The following is a 16,173-nucleotide window of genomic DNA, read 5'->3' as shown; positions in this document are numbered from 1 at the left end:
TATTATTATATATTATAATTATTATATTATTATTATTATTAATTATATATATATATATTATATTATATTCTTGTGCATAGTTGACTTGTAATTTTACCACCGTTGACTTGTACGTTGTTACTCGGTTTATGTCCCGGTTCCGGATTTTCGAACGTCTTTTCGTATGCTTAGATATCTTGTACTTTGCATTCCGCGGCTTGTACTCTTGTCATTTTTAGACGTTATTCATCAATAAATTGAACCGCTTGGATTGTATCTTGTACGTTTGAGCTTTTCGGTCATTTGCGTCTTCAAATCGTCGTCTCTGTCTTCTATCTTCTTATTTTATTAATTAAACAATTATCACTTGGATATAGATCAATTGAAACTAAAAGCTTGTCTTTCTGGAAGGATAATGCTATGAAATATATGTTCGTTTTTAGCATTATCAAATATTCCCACACTTGAGCGTTGCTTGTCCTCAAGCAATATAGAACTTAAATATAACTTCACACGAATCACTTCTTTATTCTTCATACTTTATACATCAGTGATTTTAGTACGACGGTATAAACAATGATAGTAACAATGTGGTTTACAGTCCCACATGACTGAAAATTTAGATCCTTTAAGGAAATTGGATCTTTATGAAAACATTTGATCTTTTGAAAAAGCTAGATTTTACCCTAGACAAGTTTTTCGGAATAACCCTTCACCAGTGTTTGCAAAATGTTTTTGTGGGTTGTGGGTTTCATATTTTAAAATTTTAGCTCAAAACTTGCGGTTTTGTGTCACCCACTTGCTAACCTTTTATTAGGAAAGCAACACGTCTAGTATAATTGTTCTGTATATTACCTTTCGGTAAACTACCGTCCGGTTGTAAAGGAAAGCGATGAACAAGCAACTGTTAAGGCAATGTCCCATGACATGCAGATAATTAATGTCAAAAATGTGTTGGATGCAGTTACTATCCTTTGTAGGAGAAATAGCAAAGATCACCCTATAATTTTTTGGTCTGGCACAAGGTCCTGTCTTCGACCATGCTATGCAATCACCGTTCATACGGTTGACACCCAATTTGGTTCAGGTGACCTAATGAATTCTGATGAATTCTCAGGAGTTTACGTTCAATGATAATGAACGCATTGAAAATAGGTTTTCAGAAAACAAATCGGTTTTATTTTGATCAAAATATTTTCTCGTTCAAGCTCGAGTTTAGATAACATCGAATTCCATGAGTTTGTAATTCTCAATCTTTGAAGTTAATCTCAAGGATTGAGTAATATCAGTCTTAAAAGCTGATTTTTGATCTTTAAGGAGATTATCCTTTCTGGGGGTCTGATTCATTAATCTTATCAAGCTAATTTGCACGGCGCCCTCCCCATTTTACGAGACAGATCCTCTCATGGTTAGGATACGTCTGACCACTTGGCGACCCTGTTTGATGCTGAGGTCCGTGGATTTCCAGCTGATTTTCAAGAAAACTTTTCAAGGTTTTTCGTAGACTCTACAACTGGTCTGGATGACAACTTCTTGACCTAAATCAAGAAGCGCATTTCTTTTTCTGAATACTTTACTTCCTTCATTTCTTTTTTAGGAAGACTTTACTTCCTTTTAAATCAAGTGACACATTTCTTTCAAATATATTATAAGAAATCGGGTAAAACTGATTAGTATCGTCCAAAACAAAAGTACCTGCAATAATCTTGTACCAAATATGTGATATGTGTTTTAAAGAACTTGGTAAATTCTTCCCACACTTAGCTTTTATTTATTCTTTTCTTTGCCTTTTTATTCCCCTTTATTCCATTTTAAATGAATTCCAACGTTTTAGGTTGTTTCTCAATTTATGTCCTTTCCGAGGTAACAATAATTTCGGTATTAACACCTAGTTTTACCGTTCATAAATATGTATAAACATGATTTTGAATTCATTTAATTGAAAATTTTTCAAATTTTCACAAAATTTGGCAATTAAACCAAGTGTAAACCCGAGAGAATTTATAACCCTTCCCCACACTTGAGATCTTGCAATGCCCTCATTTGCAAGAAATCAGTAAAAATTTAAATTAATGAGGGTGATTAGCGTAGAAAAATGATTAAAAATACCGAGTTTGAAAACATATTGTTTTATATTACATTTGATATTTTGCGTCTTGTCGTCAAAATTGGTAGCTTTTGCTGAACTTAATGCCAGTCTTTGAAAGTGCGTTGTTTTACCCAGTTTTGTACATAATATAAACTACAAACAAAAACCAATATATACATACTTTTTTTTTTATAAAAATCTTAACTTAATAAAACAAATAATTGATAAATTTAAAATTTTGTTTTCCTTTTTATTTAGGTTGAGGTAGTTTCGGTACATTTACCTAGTCCGTCCCTCGACAAAATTTTAAATTTTTTTTAAAGAGATTGTTTTTAAAACAAAGATTTTTAGGTTATTTTTTTTTTTGGCATACTTTAGATCAATAATATTAAAATAATGATAATAAAATTTTTCGCCCCGCCCTCGGGTAAAGCAATTCCGGTTCCATGACCTAGTCTTTAACTCACGACGAATTTTAGAAATCATTTTTTAAACTTAATGAAATAAAGTAAATTTTGTTTTTAAATTCACACAAAACTTAAATTTAAAAAGCATATTAATTTTATACAAAACCTACAAAACAAACAAAATTCAGAATGGGGGGAGAAAACTAGTTCTTTAGTGTCTGCTAGTGGAAAAGATCAATCGGATTTCATTCTCGGAACTACACGAGAACAGAACAACTAACTCTAGACAACATTTTCTTTTTAGAACATTTGAATCTCCCCACACTTAGGTAGTTGTGGTGTCGAAATTGTAATTAACTTCATTGTCAATTTCTTTTGGACCATAATCAACTTGCATATCTGTGACTTCTGCTTTAAGCCATTGGTCGGATTCTTGTGTAATATCCACAAATTCAACTAGTTTCGCCTTTTCTTTAGGCGATAGATTGGATACTAACCGGTTACATAACTTTGAGTTCCCCTTGGTTTTAGCATCGCGAATCCGTTTAATAAGTTTCTTCATTGAACTGTTAATAACGGAGTCATTTAATTTTGTATCAACACCGGGGTTCTTTGTTATCATGTCATCATTAGATGTTACTTCATCTTCCCTTTCCTTAGGCATTTTATTATTGTTAAGCACTACCGTTGGAGTTGGTAAAACAATATGCTTTTCACCGATCGTTTTTATTGGTTCAACGGTTTTGGTTGGTGAAGATTTAGACTTTCGAAACCCAAAGGTGATCGATTTTTCAGCATTACTAAGTGTCATTTGATATCGGCTAAAAAGTCACGTTTTCACCCCGGTATTAAGGCCCAAAAACAAGAAAGATTCGAACTTTGTCGGCAAAATACCCACTTCGTCGGTTAGAATTGAAGAACAAGTAATTACGAAGGCGGTGCAAAAAAAATCAAGAGAATCGGAGCTAAAACGAAGATTCTAGAGCAAAAACAGTGAAAGACAAGAAATCAAGTTACGATCCAGGGAATCAAAGCTGACCAACATCAAAAACGGGCCACCATACGGCCTGCCATACAGCCTGCCAGTATGGGGTACGGCCTGCCACACGGCCCAGCAAACGCCCTCAGAAAACGGGCTGCCAGCCATACGGCCTGCCAAATACGGGCCACCATACGGCCTGCCAGGCGGATTTTGGCAAATTTCTAGTCTATTTAAAGGGTCTTTGTCATTCATTCCAACACACACTTCAATTCACTTCTTTCTCTCTCTTGTACAATATTAGTCATACTCTCAAGGCCTTCGACTCCGTGCGGGAAACTAGTACCCGGAGAAGAACGCTGAAGATTGTATTAGGAGCGGTCTGGAGTCTTGAAGTTGTCACTTTGGTATTCAGAACTCGTTTAATCTACTGGTACTTCTATCCTTTATCTTATATAATGTTTTATGATATTGTTGCCATGATTAGTGAGTAGTTATCTTTAGTGTATGCTATGATGTAAGCAGTTATAATGCCGAAATAATATTATAGTCTGTGTATGCTGTCGAAATGCTTTCCGATTATGCTTTAAACTCAATCGCTTTTCCAACTAATAGAACGTAGTTATAGGCTCTGTTATTGGGAAGTCGTGAACCCCAATTCAGAGTACACTATATGTGTCACCCCTTGGTAAGAGAAGTCTATCGGATACAACATAAGATTGACTGAGGCACACCGGTTGTAGTAAGTCTATCAAGCTTTAGATTCTGACCGAGGACTCTTTCATAGTGAAACATCTGACTAGACCCATAGTACATTGTCGGTCCTAGACCATGCTAGTGTAGTCACCAAGCATATAAACTTCGTACGTACATGCTGAAGCACAGCAGTTGTTGTAAGCTGTACCTCTGCTAAGTAAGGCCATGGAACACGGTTATTGTTGACCAGTACACTGCACCATAATGCGGTCTTAAGCATTGCACCCCGTTTGAGGGATTCTTAGTTAATTAAGGAACTGTTTGTTTAGACACATAAAGGATTGGACCGTTAGGATAACCGAACGTGTTCATGGAAGTCAGCTTGACTTGGACATGGTGTTCTTTATAGTTGAACTCTTCTTAAGGGCCTAACTATCTTTTATCAATCATTAATGAAAGCATTGAAACACATCACGTCTCTCGGATATGGTAAACCATGTATTCTATTATGCTTAAGAAAGTTTAGACCTATTTGGAATGTTAATACGTCACCCAACCGAGTCGCTCAATTGGATAAGCCGTCTGAACGTGTATGCCTGTAGTCAGACTGCACGGGCGTCAGGGGTAAGGGACGTTGCTGTCTATTCAGAATCTTCAAGCCTAACGCAGTACCCAGTGACATGTCTTATGACAGGGGCGTTTAGGACCAGTGTAATGAATACAAGGCCTATGCCTATTCATGAGCCAGCATTCCATAATCTCGGCAAAATAACTGATGAAGTCATAGTATGCACTCACTTTAACCTTATCTGAATTACGAATTTTATCGCATTTACTTTATCTGTCATATTAAATTAGAAAATCCTAAAATAAATATTCACTACTCCCTAACTATCTTAGGCTTAAATATAGGTTCGATTCTACTGATATCTCAAAAATACGACTCTAGGTCATACTTCCCTTACTTATAAGGAGTAGTAAGATTTAGGCCCCGCTAAATATAAATTTAAAACAGTACCCTCTCCCACGAGTGGCTGATCCTGGCGAGCCGCGGCCCAACGACACCGCGCAAATAAAAACCGTCCGTTTCGGCCATATCAGGAGAGTCACTAGTTTTTGGCGCCACTGCCGGGGAACTGGTATCAGGCAATACTGCTCTCTATCAAACTTATTCGCAAGCATTTAGTGGTGTCTAAGAAAGACAATTATAAACGGACTTGGTTATTAGATTTTCCGAACAGTCGCCATTTATATTGGGACCAAAACGATCCTGTCTCTCCGTAGTCGGCCTGGCCACTTGGTTTGTTGAATAGTTCGTGTCGAGCTCTGTTATCGAAACGCCAGGGAATCAGTAGCCAGAACCAAAAACATATTCAACCGTAGGATAGTTAGTTAATTAAATTAGATTACTTTAGACTACCTTAGATTACCTTAGACTAAATTAGATTACCTTAGATTAAATTAGATTACCTTAGAAGTAGATTACCCTAGATTAGATTACTTTAGAATAGATTATCTTATTATAATTTTTGCGAAAAATTAAAAACAAAAAGGCATACCTAGTGTATGACCCAAACCCGATCTAGACCAGGGCCGTTGTTATTCGTACCTGATCCAGATGCAATAATCTCTAAAGCACGCAAGGAAGCACGAATCAGAAATCAAATGGCGTTACGAGTTACTTTAGTAGAAAACACCAAACCCTCGATTGAAGGTCGAGGAGGACCAATCAGATTTCTAGAGATTCAAGGACACTCGTTCGAGTTAAAACATCACATCATCCAGCTCATTCAGAATAGCTGTCAGTTTCATGGATTACCGAATGATGATCCTAATTCTCACCTTGATAAATTCCTATCTCTTTCGAACTCCTACCAACAGCCAGGGATAGGACAAGATATAGTCCGGCTATACTTGTTCCCCTATTCTCTCACTCATCATGCTCAAACTTGGTTTGAAGGACTGGAAAAAGATTCCATCACGTCATGGACGGAGATGGCTACTAAATTCCTAACCAAATATTTCCCTCCTTCTAAACAAACCAAACTGAAGAATGACATCATTAACTTCAAACAAAGTTATGATGAATCCCTTTACACTGCATGGGAGCGATTCAAAACCCTGCTGAAGAAATGCCCTAATCACCAGTTAGAACGGTCAGCCCAAATCTGTACCTTCTACAATGGTCTTACGGTAAATCATAGGATGACGATCGATGCAGCAGCTCAAGGGAATCTGATGAACCAAACCGCAGATGAAGCATGGGAATTGCTCGTGAACATGACAATGCATCATCATGACTGGAACAGTGGTGAAACAACTTCATCATCCCCACTCTCTGCACTTAACAATCAAACGGAGGCCATCAAATCCCTCACAGATAAGATGGAATCTCTTGCTAAGCAACTCGGAGAATTGAAGACGCAGCCGCAGAAGGTTAACCAAGCTCAGGCTTGTGTTAATTGTACCAACCCGCAACCCACTGAAGAATATCAAGTTGAGTACGAAAACCCTGACGGTTCAGTCTGTTACATTCAATGCCCAGCTCGTCCACCAAATCCCGGATTCAATCAACCACCTAGGGTTAACCAATTTCAGTGAGGCAATCAACCTTTTCGCTACCGCTATCCACCTTATCCAGCCCAACAATCTCAATTGACCTACGATCAACCACTTCCACTCACTGGTCCCCCAGTTGAGGAAAATTCCCCTACCACCCAGATTACAAAAGCATCTAACCCCACTCTCGGAGCTGATGATCAGTTGACTCAGTTCATTCAAGGACAACAACAGTTAAATCAGAGAACTGTAGACAGACCAGATCAGACGGAGATACTAATGAGAAATCAATTGGCTCTGCTCAAAAGTTTGGAAACGTAGCTCGGACAGTTATCACAACGCCTTGAAACCCGACCGCAGGGAAGATTGCCAAGTAATACTATCCAAAATCCTCACATAGAAGAAGCAAAGAAAATGGATTCCGTAATCTCAGGGGAAGAACCACAGAGAAGGTCAGCCAGGCTAAAAAACAAATCGACATATACTCAGAAGCTGACCCCTTAAACTCCAGTTCGCGTACCTTACCCTGGAAGGCTACAAGAAGAACCATCCAAGCATGATTCCTTCAAACTTGATGGAAGATTCCTGGACACCATGTCCAAAGTTTCCAACCAGAAGAGATACACCCGAAGGCTTCTCTCTACCAAGGATAGGATACCAGATTCTAACAAAATTCCACTGAGCGAAGAATGCTCTGCATTACTCAGAAACTCTCTACCACCAAAGCTAGGAGATACGGGCCGATTCATTTTCCCGTGTTCAATCTACCAATCTGGAATCATTCATGCGCTAGCGGATTTAGGAGCAAGTATCAACCCAATCCCCTACTCTCTCTACAAGAGATTAGAGTTAGGAGACTTGTCACCAACTAAAATGACAATCCAACTTGCCGATCATACAATTCGGTATCCTAAGGGCATAGTTGAGAACGTCTTGGTGAAAGTCGACAAATTCTTGTACCCTACGGATTTCGTAGTAATGGATATCAAGGAAGACCTACACACCCCAGTAGTGTTAGGAAGACCTTTCATGAATACGGCTAGGACTATCATTGATGTGTACAATCAAACCTTGATCTTACGATCACATGGGGAGACCTTTACCTTCAAAATTGACCGACCAACTGATCTTTCTGGACAGGCATAGATGTTTGCTATTTCCACCAGACGGATCACTTCCGATGACGAGTCTTCACCACTAGCCAACGATGTCAAGATGGGTGTCGAATCACAGTCTGTAGACGACTCAGAAATGGAAGAAGGGGATCCCAGCGAAGAAATAAAGTAAGAGGAGGAATCTGAGGAGGAAGAGGTAATGGAAGACGTAAAAGAAACTGCAACAATACCCGCTCCAAGCATTGAGCGTCATGAAGAAATAATGAGGCTTGAGACGACATATCACAGTTTAATCATTCGCTTCAAGAAGAAGACCGATAAGGCTGAGGTTAAGGATATAGAAATTGATCCTGCAAGTATCAAAGTGGAGAATCAGAATACTGAAGAAACTCGTTCATCAGACGCATCCTCAGACGAACAAGATACCGATGATGATGAGGAAGAGCATCATGAAGACATTCTGAATAACTCACACTCTCTAACCGAACCAGATCAAGGGGAGCCGGACTCTTCCTCAGATCAAATTCCGATTATATCCACACACGCAGACATGATAACCTTCATCAACGATACTGATGAATTTGAAGACATTCTCGAAGCCATTCGAAAATCAACCATTGATTTTTCACTACGCTTAACTGAAAGAATCATGGCTATCAGAGAAGAACACCACCTCTATCTCCAAAGAGAAGACAATGATGTTGAAATCCTAGAAGAACGCATTCAAGACTTTATCAATTCTCTTCACGATCATATCTATCACGAAGAAAGGCAACGAGAGCATACTTCAGTGGTTTGCACTATTCTCGAAACAAGATTCTGTCGAGATCAGAAGATCATTTACTCTAAGGTTTATAACGCCTTAGCCGGATCTGCACTTCTGTTCTAATGAAACCAACGAGCACTACTGACTCTCATACGGAAGCATGTGGATCTTTCCACCAGCCGCCCTACTTATCATTCTGACTTGCAAATGATCGAGGATATTCACAGTCTTTTCGCTCTTTTGGATAGAGATAATTTCGAAAGCACACCAGACAGACTAGTGATTTACGTAACAATTGATCACCAAGCCGATCTGATTATCAAAGAGTTACGAGACATTGTTATAGAAGAAGCAAGGAGAAACAATCTATTCTCTCATCTTGAACCAGATCGAGTCAACATTGCCACCTACGTTACGAAGCAGCTAACACGTATCTTCCAAGAATCCACGGATCCTAGTTTCACATTTAAAGCTGGATGTAGGGAGATATACTCAAAGACGGTGAAATTAATGCTCGGATCAGGGTTGCTCTTCACTTCTTTTCAACTTCGTCTCTTAACTAATCTGTGCAAAGCAACAGACTCTTACTGTGGAGATCACCGTTCCGAAGACTTCGAAATTCTAAAGATTCAGTTTCTAACATTGTTTGAAGACCTCCGAAATGAGCATCCCATCAGAGAAATCATCAACACCATCACTGCTTCTATGATTGACATTCATGGGTCAACCAGTAGACCTGTGGATCATATTCTCATCGGACTTCAGGACTTAGCAAGAGCCGAAACTGCGCACTACTTATCTTTTAGAAGATCTTCAAGAGAAGTACCGGATCTATTACCACTATTGGTCCGACACTTTCTCAGGATTTATCCACCAAGACTCACATTCCCTGGAGAAGACCAAAATCACAACCATCAGTGAGGAATGTTTGCTTTTTGAAGCATCACTACGGTCGAGCCAACGACCTTAAACAAAAGCGCTTCTCGGGAGGTAATCCGTGCAATAAAGTAGAGTAGAAGAATAAAGGAAGACAAATGAGCCGATAAAGAAGCAAGGAACCAGCCGTATCTACTAGGGGTATTTCTTTCTTTTCGCTACTAGCTCAAGATTCAAACTCTGCCACATCCTAGCTTATCACTAAGTGTGGGATAATACCCAATAAAACACAAGACAAATACTCCAAAATCTTCAACTAAAACTCCTAGGTGTGGGACACTAGAAACATTAAGGACAATGTTCGTCTAAGTGTGGGATGTTGGTATCTTTTTATGCTGAATTATAATAACCCATTACGAAGATTCCAAATCCTTAAGCCAAATTTCAAAATTTTTGCAAAAGAAACCCTTTTCGAAAGAGTATTTTTGAAAACCTAAAACATTTGTCAATAAAAATTAAGGCTTAAGTAAGGTGGAATTCTTGTTAGATTGAAATCTCTAATAGAGCATTGCATGACAAAGGCATTATCGACCTAAATTGATTATGGTGAGGCACCCCAAATAAGACCAGCATTCATCCTTAATGCTTCACTATTTTCCGTTGAGAGTGCCAATGTCTGTGCTCAGAATCAGAACTTGCTTTAGACCTACATCTCCAAGCAGCGAAACGTGATCTGGCGGAAATCAAAATAGCTAGCCATTTGTCAAACATAAACCTTCCGCACCTCCACTACTTCTACTCCACCACCACATCCACATCACCTTTCGAAAAATTCAGAAAACGAGATTCCTTTCGAAAACCCGATGTTATAAACCTCTCAAGTATCATGGCAAAGGTCTTGAAAAAGTTTAACGGCAAAAAGTTTCTCGAGATGAAGTCTCCAAAAAAAAAAAATTAAAATAAAATAAAATAAAATAATTTTATAGTTCTGAAAAAGGGAGCAGAACTTAAATAAGAGAAATTCCAAAGAAAACTCGACCGAAAATGCTTATCAAATGAAGAAAAGTTCAAAAAGTGCTTCTCAAAATACTTCAGCACTCCTATCTATCCGAATAAAAGTCTGTATAAAGACTACATTACCCTTTTTCTCACCCCTCAAAAACAACTTCACGACCACTCCAAAATTCCTTTCCCATCATTTACAAATGACCTATGAAGCTGAGATTACTATCGTTCTCGCATTAGCAGCAAGGACTTGAGTCTCTATCAAGCCTATAATGATGGGTGCAACATGACTGTCTATGAGTGAATTCATTTCATTAGATCCATAGGGAACCCTAAACACTTGAATGATTTGAGTGACCCGTGAAAGCTAGCCTATGTCATGTAACCTCATCGCATGCTTGCAGAGATAATTTCAATCCTAACATAGATAACTCACCTTATCTTTTTGCTCTTATAATAAAAGCAAACCACTTAGGCTATTAGAAAAGAAACACCGAAAAGATTCTTAAGAATGAGAGTTTGCTTGAGGACAAGCAAAGTCTAAGTGTGGGATATTTGATATCGGCTAAAAAGTCACGTTTTCACCCCGGTATTAAGGCCCAAAAACAAGAAAGATTTGAACTTTGTCAGCAAAATACCCACTTCGTCAGTTAGAATTAAAGAACAAGTAATTACGAAGGCAGTGCAAAATGAATCAAAAGAATCAGAGCTAAAACGAAGATTCTAGAGAAAAAACGGTGAAAGACAAGAAATCAAGTTACGATCCAGGGAATTAAAGCTGACCAGCATCAAAAAAGGGCCACCATACGGCCTGCCATATGGCCTGCCAGTATGGGGTACAGCCTGCCACACGGCCCAGCAAACGCCCTCAGAAAACCGGCTGCCAGCCATACGGCCTGCCAAATACGGGCCACCATACGGCCTGCCATAAGGCCTGCCAAGTGAATTTTGGAAAATTTCTAGTCTATTTAAAGGGTCTTTGTCATTCATTCCAACACACACTTCCATTCACTTCTTTCTCTCTCTTATACAATATTAGTCATACTCTCAAGGCCTTCGACTCCGTGCGGCAAACCTAGTACCCGGAGAAGAACGCTGAAGATTATATTAGGAGCGGTCTGGAGTCTTGAAGTTGTCAATTTTGTATTCAGAACTCGTTTAATCAACTGGTACTTCTATCCTTTATCTTATATAATATTTTATGATATTGTTGCCATGATTAGCGAGTAGTTATCTTTAGTGTATGCTATGATGTAAACAGTTATAATGCCGAAATAATATTATGGTCTGTGTATGCTGTCGAAATGCTTTCCGATTATGCTTTAAACTCAATCGCTTTTCCAACTAATAGAACGTAGTTATAGGATCTGTTATTGGGAAGTCGCGAACCCCGATTCAGAGTACACTATCTGTGTCACCCCTTGGTAAGAGAAGTTTATCGGATACAACGTAAGATTGACTTAGGCACACCGGTTGAAGTAAGTCTATTAAGCTTTGGATTCCGACTGAGGACTCTTTCGTAGTAAAACATCTGACTAGACCCTTAGTACATTGTCGGTCCTAGACCATGCTAGTGTAGTCACCAAGCATATAAACTTCGTACGTACACGCTGAAGCACAGCGGTTGTTGTAAGCTGTATCTCTGCTAAGTAAGGCCATGGAACACGGTTAGTGTTGACCAGTACACTGCACCATAACGCGGTCTCAAGCATTGCACCCCGCTTGAGGGATTCTTAGTTACTTAAGGGACTGTTTGTTTAGACGCATAAAGGATTGGACCGTTAGGATAACCGAACGTGTTCATGGAAGTCAGCTTGACTTGGCCATGGTGTTCTTTATGGTTGAACTCTTCTTAAGGGCCTAACTATCTTTTACCAATCATTAACTAAAGCATTGAAACACATCACGTCTCTCAGATATGGTAAACCATGTATTCTATTATGCTTAAGAAAGTTTAGACCATCTTGGAATGTTAATACGTCACCCAACCGAGTCGCTCAATTGGATGAGCCGTCTGAACGTGTATGCCTGTAGTCAGACTGCACGGGCGTCGGGGGTAAGGGACGTTGTCTATTCAGAATCTTCAAGCCTAACGCAGTACCCAGTGATATGTCTTATGACAGGGGCGTTTAGGACCAGTGTAATGAATACAAGGCCTCTTCCTATTCATGAGCCAGCATTCCATAATCTCATCAAAATAACTGATAAAGTCATAGTATGCACTCACTTTAGCCTTATCTGAATTACGAATTTTATCGCATTTACTTTATCTGTCTTATTAAATTAGAAAATCCCAAAATAATTATTCACTACTCCCTAACTATCTTAGGCTTAAATGTAGGTTCGATTCTACTGATATCTCAAATGTAGGTTCGATTCTACTGACTCTAGGTCATACTTCCCTTACTTATAAGGAGTAGTAAGATTTAGGCCCCGCTAAATACAAATTTAAAATATTACCCTCTCCTACGAGTGGCTGATCCTGGCGAGCCATGCCCCAATGACACCGCGCAAATAAAAACCATCCGTTTCGGCCATATCATCATTCTACCATTTTTTACATCAATTAACGCCCCGGTGGACGCTAAGAATGGTCGACCTAAAATTAGAGGAATGTTCGAGTCCTCTTCTATGTCAATAACAATAAATTCTACTAAAAAGGTTAAATTTCCCACTTGAAGGGATAGGTTGTCAGTAATTCCAACTGGGTGCTTAATGGTTTGATCAAAGATTCGAACACTCATTTCCGTTGGACTTAACTTACCTACACCTAATCTCTTATATAATTAAAGAGGCATAACACTCACACTTGCACCTAAATCTGCTAGTGCATCACACATGACACAATCACTAAGTAGACAAGGAACAATAAATTCACTCGGATCACCCAACCTGGGTGGAAGTTTTGGAGGAACTGTCTTCACCGGGTTTACTTTTACGGTTTTTGTTTCTTGCACTTTCTTATTCTTATTCTTCTTTCCAGAGGTATCACAAACTTTATTACCTATTACTTGCTCATACTCAACTCCTTTTCTTAGAAACGGGATGGATGGTCTGTATGGTGCCACTACTGGCTTTACATACTTGGGTGGTGGTGGTGTTGTAACTTCTTCATTATTACTCACATCTAAAACATTCCCATCTTCTGGTGCTGGTTTTTTCAAAATTCGTTGAAACCATATTAACATTCTCATTCCGAGGATTTACTTCAGTATCACTCGGTAGCTTTCCTTGTTCCCTCTTACTCATCAAGCTAGCAAGAGTACCTACGTGTTTTTCTAGATTCAAAATGAAAGCTTATTGAGTTCTTAATGACTGATCAAACCTCTCATTTATTTGGGTTTGAGATGTAATAAATTGTGTTTGAGATTCAACTAGCTTTTGTACCATTTCTTCCAGATTTGACTTTTTCTCTTCTGTTTGTTGTGGTGGTTTATACAAGCCAGGTCTTTGTTGATTGAAAGTGTTGTTTTGAGTTGGTTGGTTATTCGGACCTTTTTGGTTATACGAGTTATTGTTATGTCCATTTGGATTGTAAAGAATGTTTTGATTTCGATTAAAGTTGGCCTTGGCGGTTGATAATTATTTTGATAATTATTTTGATAATTATTTCCTGGCCTTTAGTTCATGTAGGAAACATTCTCACGTTGTTATATCGTTTGTTTAATGTGACAATCTTTCGTTAAGTGTGGTCCACCGCATTGCTCACAACTGATTCGTATTGCGTGAATATCTTTAGTCATCCTTTCCATTCGTCTCTTGAAAGAATCTATTTTTGCGGAAACGGAATCAAAGTCATGGCTAGAATCGGCTCTAGCCGCTTTAGATGAACGAAAAATATCTTTTTCCTGGTGCCACTCATGTGAGTGGGAGGCTGTGTTATCAATAATTTTGTGAGCTTCGGTTGCAGTTTTCTTCATAATGGAACCACCAGCTGCTGTGTCGATGTCTTTTAGTGTAGCAACGTCGACACCTTGGTAGAATATTTGTACTATTTAATAAGTGTCTAAACCGTGATGAGGACATCCTCTCAACAACTTCCCGAATCTTGTCCACGCCTCATATAATGTTTCATTTGGCTTTTGCGCGAAAGTAACAATTTCTCCTTGAAGTCTCACGGCTTTAGATGCCGGAAATAATCTTTTAAGAAATTTCTCAACTAAAACATCCCATGTGTCAATCGCTCCTTCGGGTAACGATTCTAACCAATCTTTGGCTTCTCCCTTTAAAGTCCAGGGAAACAACATGAGATAGTGTACAAATCCTATTAAAGGTTCAAAGATATTCGTTTGGATCTTCTTTTGGCGTACCACTATATTGGCATTGATTAGTTACCATGTGTAGGATTTGTCCTTTAATTTCATAATCTGGCGCATTAATGTCTGGTCGCGTAATTGCATGTTCTTGGCCAGTGCGTGTAGCTCTCATTCGATCTTCCATACTTAGAGGTTCCGTTATTTCCATATTTGAAATTGTTAAATCCGAATTACTAGAAAATTCTGATTTAACGGTTTGTGGTTCAGGAGGAATGATTAGTGGTTCAGGATCTTGGAATTGTCCTTGAATATTCTCAGGGTTCTCAATTGTGAAGTCGGGTTCAAAAAATGGATTATTGGAAATTTGAATTGGAGTACTTGTTCGACTTGATGATGATTCTAAAGAAAAACTAACGGCGGCAATATTGGCTAGATATCTTAATCTGGTTACAGGTGGTGAACGTATGAAAGGTGGTGAACATTTTGCTCGGTGCATTCACTGAATATCCTATTAGTTATAAATATAAAAATTATTAAAGTTATCAAATTGATAGACTTTTCTGATTTTGTCCACATTTCGAATAGTCAATAGATGCAGCAGGTAGCCAAGATCCTTTAAATCGGAAAATCCACAACTCGCCACTAACAAATCCAACTATTACTACGAACCAGAAAATTTGGATGTCTATTAATTTAATCGCTTTTTATAATTTTTCGTCGAAATTTTGAAATAAAAATCTATGTCCTAAAAACTAGAGCGTAGAAATGAAAAAGAAAAAGTGCGTCAAAAAACGTCAAAAAATAAAAATAAGAAAGAAAAATGTCGAAACTTAAAAGTCTAAAAACTAAATCTAAAAAGTTGCGCCTAAAGGTATTAAAGCTGAAAAGGAACTCTATATCCAAAACGGCAATAACTTAATTAGGCACTAAAATCTAAAAACTGCGTTGCAAAATTCTAAGGCGCCTAAATCGTAATCTAAAGAAAAAACACTGAAGAGATTTTACGGCAAAGCTTAAAAATCTAGGAAAACTACGGCAAAAACTAAGCTTAAAACTATATGACGAACGATAAAAATACAAATTATAACTAAAATGATAAAAATACAAATTTTATAAAAATATATTTTTTATATTATTTTTTTATAAAAATATTAATCTATATATTTTATAAAAATAAATATAACTTGAAATTACAAATAATATGTTAAAACTACAATTAATTAATTTGTTAAATAATTTAACCATGGATAATAATAATTAAAATATTAAAAACCCTAACGTAATTAATGCGTACTAGGATCAGCCTGTCAGACCAGTCATTAGTTCGCATGAGTTTCCAAAGCTGTGACCATGCGATCGCATGGGATCGGATACCAGGCCAGATTGTTTGGGCTGGTAGAGTGTTGTGGCCCGATTACTTTTTATTTTATTTTATTTTTTTATAGA

The 16,173-nt window shown here is 38.1% G+C and overlaps 2 non-coding genes across 2 annotated transcripts; one reads left to right on the top strand and one right to left on the bottom strand.

Annotated features, from left to right (window-relative positions):
* Positions 1-6,193: 6,193 nt before the first annotated feature.
* On the bottom strand, positions 6,194-6,300 carry LOC139851219 (small nucleolar RNA R71). Its single transcript, XR_011760574.1, has one exon. It is a non-coding gene; the product is annotated as a small nucleolar RNA R71 (small nucleolar RNA).
* An 8,179-nt stretch (positions 6,301-14,479) lies between these two features.
* Positions 14,480-14,586, top strand: LOC139851045 (small nucleolar RNA R71). The gene has a single exon (XR_011760408.1). It is a non-coding gene; the product is annotated as a small nucleolar RNA R71 (small nucleolar RNA).
* Positions 14,587-16,173: the final 1,587 nt, after the last annotated feature.

The sequence above is a fragment of the Rutidosis leptorrhynchoides genome, chromosome 5 (assembly GCF_046630445.1).
Source record: "Rutidosis leptorrhynchoides isolate AG116_Rl617_1_P2 chromosome 5, CSIRO_AGI_Rlap_v1, whole genome shotgun sequence".
Lineage (NCBI taxonomy): Eukaryota > Viridiplantae > Streptophyta > Magnoliopsida > Asterales > Asteraceae > Rutidosis > Rutidosis leptorrhynchoides.
This window is presented reverse-complemented; position numbering and strand designations above follow the sequence as displayed.